At 33.8% G+C, this 7,322-nt stretch overlaps 1 long non-coding RNA gene across 1 annotated transcript; it reads right to left on the bottom strand.

Moving 5' to 3' along the window:
- Nucleotides 1–491: 491 nt before the first annotated feature.
- Nucleotides 492–3,350, bottom strand: LOC128236983 (uncharacterized). Its single transcript, XR_008261469.1, has 3 exons — nt 3,221–3,350; nt 1,559–1,786; nt 492–1,192 (listed from the first exon to the last, which is right to left on the bottom strand). It is a non-coding gene; the product is annotated as an uncharacterized LOC128236983 (long non-coding RNA).
- Nucleotides 3,351–7,322: the final 3,972 nt, after the last annotated feature.

Raw genomic sequence — 7,322 nt, 5'->3', positions numbered from 1 at the left:
TAATCAACACTTGTCTTGTATTATATTTTATAAATGTCACATTTGCCGAAATTATGCAAATAATACTTAAAACCAACATAGCTAAAATGGTGATTTTTATACCATATTTTTATATAATTTTTGCCGCACGGTGGTCAAATAATTAAACATTTCAAACTTTTAATTTAAACACTTTTAATACTCAAGATGATTTATTTAACAACAATACAAAGCGAATTACAAGGACTGATCATGAACACACATTATACACACATCTAAGCTAAAATATGTCGATTGTCTATCTCAAATGTGTTCATTTCATTCCCTAACAAATCCAATAAATTATACATTAAATCTTCATTAAAATGTGAGTATAACTTTTGAAATTAACCAATATAGGAATTATCATAAACAATATTATGTAAAAGCAAATTGAATGGTTTAAAAATAATATCTTAATTGAAATAAAAATAACAGACTTAATATAAGATGTCTTTTGAGCTTGACAAAAATACAATCTAAGAAAAGTGTTTTATGCAATATGCATTACAACTGTATACACACTTGTATCATATTTTCAAATCCATGCTTGGCATGTACGTAAAACATGTGTTTTTATTATATATATCCACATAAACAACTCTAGTAGAGTATCATCAACAGTGAAGAAGTAAATGTAACAAATCAGAAAGTGGAACTAGTGCTTCAAACATAGTTCAAACATAATGACAAAAGGACCATTCAGGAGCATTGTCCTTATTGAAATGCAATGAAACATTATAAAGAGTTAAGTTAAAACAGTTCCTGGGGGTGAATTTAAAGTTGCTGTCAAACAATCATGGTAAAAAAAGGATAATTCGAACCGCTACAAATTGAGATATCTTCTTGTCGTAAATTATAGTTCCTATGCTCAAAAACTACAGAAAAACGATTAAAGTAAATATTTGTGATTATTACAACGGCTGTGGATGGAATTACCTAAACAAACATGTACAAAGCGACAATTCGTATGTTAACATTGAATTGTTAGTCATTGGGTAATTTGGTGTACACAAAAGAGCACTTGGTACCATTATACAAAATAATTCTATTTGGAACAGATGTGGCTGGAAAAATTGACCCCAAAAACTGGAACTGCCCCTTAATTCTTTCCTTTTGGTTTTTTGTTGTCTATGAAGCGGCCAGTTTTCAAAGAGGGCATCCATTGCAGAAACTGAAAAAAGAAGCAAATTTTGAAAATATTTTCATTCTATCTATATTATTAAGCATGTTTTAAAATAAAAAAAATAATAAATATGATAATACATATAGGAACATACTGGATAACGATGAATCACTTTAAAGAGAAAAATCAATTAAGTATTTTGAAATTAGTTTTATTTCAAGTATGTTTCCTTTTGATTTGAAAGCGATCTGCAATATTTGATACTTTTTGTACAGAATATGTAAGATGTGGGTTTACTATCATAAAGGTCGTACCTGTACACTTTTTGATTTACATTTTATCCGTGAAAAAAGTCATTATCATACACATCCACGTGAACAAAAGTGAACACTTTCTAAATAAACTCACTTTTACCTTACACAACCACCGGTTTCGCAACACGTGGATGATTGAAGGTCCTCACTTTTCCATAGATGTATCTAACGAACAGGCCAATAATAACAGCAATCAGAACGCCACATCCGATCGTTATGGGTATTTTTCCTTGCTCCAGGAAAGTAGGTGGGATTCCGTCTTGTTCCGTTGGTCGTTGTAAATGTACATGCGGATTTGTAGCATTTTGACCGGCCTCCATGTGTCGGGCTGTAAATAAACGAATATGTATAAGCTATATCACTAAAACTTTATGATATATATACATACATTTATAATATCTGTATATTGGTCAAGAGATCTATAGTTTTTACCATGGTTCTATGAACCACGATCACAGTAAACTTTGACCGCTTAGATTGTTGGATACACACATCATATATGAAGTGTATTGACTAATATCTTATAAACGAAGTGTGTAAACTCATATTTTATATACAGAGTGTATAAACGCATATATTGAATACATATTACAAAGACTCATAGAATATATAATTGTATTTCTTTGTTTTAATGCAAAGAAATACCAATTACATTACCTTGATTGCATATGGTTTATATATAGAAAGAGTGATATGATCGATACCTAGATAAGCAATGCCTAGTGCGTAGTTGTATTTTTATATTACGTAAAGTTTTAATGTTGAATCATGCCGATGATTAAACAAATATTATAGACAATCTTGTGATAAACGTACTTAACTTTGATGAGATAATTAAATGATAAGGGGCGTACAGGGGCGAAGCAGTGTATAAACTAAACACGTATTATCAATTTGATTTTATCAATTTTTTTAAATATGGTCATAGTCGAAAAGCCATGGTTTACATAAAACGTCTACGCCTCGGTCAATAATGATTTTTTAATCAATATGACAGCATAGTTCGCAGCTAATGATAATTAGACTGTATATTAGTTTTAAACTGCTCAATTTGTTAAAAATACTTGATCAAAAACATACACAATACACAAACTGGCACACACACACACACTCACACTCAAATAGAGGCATTAAAAGAAAGGTCAATGTTCTATTTCGAAGTGATACAGTTATTTCTTACGTTAATATTTCAAGAATATAAAGTCAAACTTTTCAGTACGTAAGATTGGTATAGGAAAAGGCTACAGTGAAAAAACAACAACTGGTTATAGCGACAACCATTTCAGATTGTGTTGCGGAATTGCCCGGCCTGCTTCCGCGACTTAAACAATTTAATTCCCGAATAACGAAACATTTTCTCAATAAATCGCTTTGTCCAAGCTATACCATATTCTACGAAGCAGTTGTATCAATATTTCTAAATAATCACATAATTTGATGTGTTCTTTGAGACACAAACGATTTGAAAGTATCAAAGCCCTAAATAATGAGCCATTTCTTTTTAAAGATGTGCCATTTGAAATACGTTCAATCAAGTACTTTCGATATCATCAAATAATCTATTATCTTAAATCGGAATTGTAACGAAACAGTCTTTCAAGTTTCACCATATTTTAGTTAAAGCTTATAGTTTACGATAACATGATAACAAATAAAGTCCTGTTTTCTGAAGAAATAATACGATTGTTTTTTAGAATGATGTCATTTGGTGTGTCTGGTCCAGTATCTGACCATATACTAAATATGACAAAACGAAAAGTACCTGCTATCAGTCCAAAAGTAGCAAATATGAAACACACATATTTTAATTTAAACATGTTGAATTAAAATAATGATCAGAGTCTCAGTAGTATTCAGTAAAATTTATTTCACTGTTTTAAAACAAAAAAAAGCGGCTTATATATCCAAGCACATACACACATTGATTGCAAATTGTTTATATATAAAAGTGACATGGTTAAATCAGCATTGTCTATTGCGAAATTATAATTTCATATAAATTAACCCGAAGGTTTAGTCATTCCTATTATTAAAGATTATCATAGCAATTCATGAGATAAACAACGTTTTAACTTCTGATCACCTAATTAAAGTCGCTTTTTGTTTTCGTGGTGTCAAGTGTTTTTTGTGTGTATATCCAAATGACTTCTCTGACCCTTTTTGACCTTTTTTAACCCACAAAATGAATATAAAATGCATAAATCGCAAATACAAAATGCAACAAACCGAAAGTATAACCTCAAGTTAGCGCGTACAATGCCACTATTTAATTTGTATATCACGTGACTTTTTGTTACTTTATATACTAATGATATCTTTCGATGTTTTACTAAGACGTTTTTGGTTTAAATAGTTATCCCGGTAATACACCCAAAAACATTATTTTAATCATTGTTTTACTTTATGATATCAAAATTCCAGCATGTAATAAAATAAAAATAAGAGTTTGGTTTTAGTAGGGTGGGAACCCACGCCGGTAAAGTCAAGAAAAAAATAGGAAAACAACATCTGAACCGCTAGACCACGAGGATCGATATTTTGACATTTTCACCATACATTGATAACGTCACGTGATAATGTCAATCAACCAATATGATACATTTGGTCTTCATAAACGACATTTGAGCAAATCGGTCCTGTATTTTAGTTTTAAGACTTTTAATTATTTGCCACACTTTATTGCATAATGAACAAAAAGTCCATTTTAACAAAACATGAGCGAGAACCTATCTGCGATTTTTTCATTCAACAAAATTGAAATGTTTGCATTCGAAAATACTTGCATCACATTTTTAGACACAGGAAACCAATAAAGTGATTAGCAAGTGTAATCACTTGATTGGTTTCCCAAAAAGGAAGTTTTTGAAGGCTATCCGAGTCTTAATTTAAAAATGGGGGATACTGAGGATAAAATACCCAACAAAGAACAGAATATATGACTAAGAGCAATCAGAAAATAAAAATCCGGAAAAAAGTCCGGCTTTTATTATTAATGGAGTTTTTTTAGATAGTAATTCAACACTATAAGGAACCTTATATCCATGAACATATCAGTGCAGCGCATTTTCTGACTAGGAGAGATCGACTTTGCGGTCAAGGTTCCCATCGAACTCCTAATAATTCGTAGAAGGGGAAAATGTATTTCGCTGCGGCAGTAAAAGTCATTTATCAATTTTATATTATTATCATGCGCCTGTCACACTGTCCTGAAATTGACACCAGACGGATACACGAAAAAGGATTTTTCAAAATTCGGCTCTGATCGTAGAACCATCGGGCCATTCGGTTGAGTTTCTCATGCCCCGGCAGCAACTTCATGACCGGTTGCAAATTATTTGGCTTAAGAACCTTGCGAAGGCTCATTTTCGTGTTTAATTCGTGTGTACAGTTTGCCCTTTGTATGACCATCTTGAGCGCACTTTGTCATATCGTGTCAGCTTCATCATTGCTTCGTGTGACCATCGGTGCTATCGGGCATTTTTTTCTGACGAATACAATACGAACGAGAGAAGAAACGGTCCGATGGTCTTAGAAAAGCAACACGACTACTTGAAGCTCTCGCAATGCCGTCGTGTGACATCATGAAGTCATTATATCAAAGCATGATGATATTGAAATTTGACCAAAGTGTCGGCGAAAACTTAATAATAATTTAAGGGTTTCCATTTGTCATGTTAACGTAGACAGAAGAAAAGGCCAGCCCACAGCATTTCCCTCAGTCCGTCAAACCGAAAGAAGCTTAAACACGGTACAAGTAGCTCATTGCTAGCGCTCGGCATATAAACGGTAGTACTGGTAAATGGTGTACTCAGCACTAGTTCAACCCAGGAAAGTTGTATCCCGTGTTTTGAAGCTTTACACCGAGTACGTTAAAGAACCAAGAGCTCTTTTCGCAACGATCTAGGGCATCGCACCCGGATCTCTGGTATGTCTTTCCGATGTTTCAAGTGTCGGGATTTGACTGCGAATTGCAGTCACTTCTTTCTCATGTCACTTATGGCATTTTTAACACAACTATGTTCGTGATGGCGTCACGACAGGGTCGAATAATAATAATGAGCGGGTGTCCAAATCACAATTCAGTTCATGCAGAATATTACACGTTGATAATAAGACCACCAGGAAAAAAAGGCAGCAGCATTCTTTCTTTTATTGCACATCTGATAACATGATGAACCACTTTTACATGTCCAGCACCTATTTTAACAGGTAAAATAACATTGTTTTACTTTGTCATTTATTTTTGTTGCCTTTCAAGCAGTCGACACGGAACTTATCTTGTTTTACTTTTTACTTTTCAGGGAATGGTCAGTAAGGAGGCGAAGGAGTAAACCGATGTCTATGTGGGCCAGGACACGGCTGTCTGACAAAAGAAGGGAACGCTATGTGCACTAAAGCTCTCTACTCCATGAGCTTAGGACAGAGGCTAAGAATGTCTTCTTTAACTACACAATACTTTACAGAGGCCTCTACTATGAGGTCCTGCTAAGGGTAGAAGGAATAAAATAGAAAAAGGACACATGGTGCAGAAAGTCTATCCCTCCTTGTCTCAAGTATGACACCTGATCACCTTAATATTCAGAGTTGCTACGAAGAACCACTCCCTCATCATAAATGAAGTATGTGATGCCATCAAATCCTAGTTTGATTCCAATGTGATGCAGTGTCCTACTACAGCTAAGCAGTTTTAGAAGAGATGGCAATTTTCATAATGCCGTGGTGCTATGGATGGCAAGCTTGTGGCGGTCACCTGTGCTCGCAATACTCTCTCTATGTGCAGAAACTACAAGCACTGGTCGACGTTGACTGCAAATTATTTAGAATTGATGTCGGCTCTAATGGTTCAAGCAACGATGCCAGTATCTAACATAATGTGCCATTAAACGGGTTTTATGTTTAAACTGTCGGCTACTGAGCTTGATTCTGTAGTTTTCATATAAATATTAACGTTCCTGTCCCATATATTATAGAACAGGATAATGCTTTTAGGCCGAATGTTTGATATTATGAGGTCAAGTGACGACATGTGTCAAGTGTCAATACGACATCGTGTAGCCATATTGTGACTTTCGCGAATCCTTGGGGTCCAACTTAATAAAATGTGTTCGTGTTACAGTAAATTGAAAATGAAAATTAAAAAAAATATAACACAGATATCTACAAATTACATTTGGCCACTAGGTGGTCTTAAACAGAAACGTTTTACTGATCAGCAAAACAGTGTTAATGACCCAATGTAGTGACCAACCAACATTGCGGGTGGTCCTCAGGCGGGGTTTTGCTGTTTCGACGTTTCCATTGTACCGACCTAACGGAACGAGAAAAAAAAAGAAGAAATACATAGAATGTCGAGAAACAACTGACACCGAAGGCATGGCAAATAGACTATAATGGGCTATCAAATATTCGATTTGTTTTCTTTTAAATTTGCAGAAATGTAATAAAATCATATGTTATATTTTAATTGCGATTAAATAGGTGGACATGAACATTACTTTTTACATAAGTACTGAACAGCAAGAATTATAATGAAATCTAACAATATGTTACAAATTCAATGTATACAAATACAAAAGAGTAACAACAGCTGTATGAACAACTGCAAAATAGCATTAGTGAATATTAATATGTAAAAGTTATGAGCATACAACAACATTTAACAACATAATGAAGTCAATCACTAGCACAGAGAAAGCACATCAACATATGTCAGAGCGCTATTTACAATCCTTTAAAGTGTAAACATATCATTTAAAATCACAATTAGTTTATCCGAGTAAAATGTATGGTTCTCATAACGTCATTCAATATCCAAGTCCGATAAAGGGCTGGATGACGTCCTATGACGGCAGGTTGGACATACG

Source organism: Mya arenaria, chromosome 6 (assembly GCF_026914265.1).
Source record: "Mya arenaria isolate MELC-2E11 chromosome 6, ASM2691426v1".
Taxonomy (NCBI): Eukaryota; Metazoa; Mollusca; class Bivalvia; order Myida; family Myidae; genus Mya; species Mya arenaria.
The sequence above is the reverse complement of the archived record's forward strand: the minus strand, read 5'-3'. Positions and strand labels throughout refer to the sequence as shown.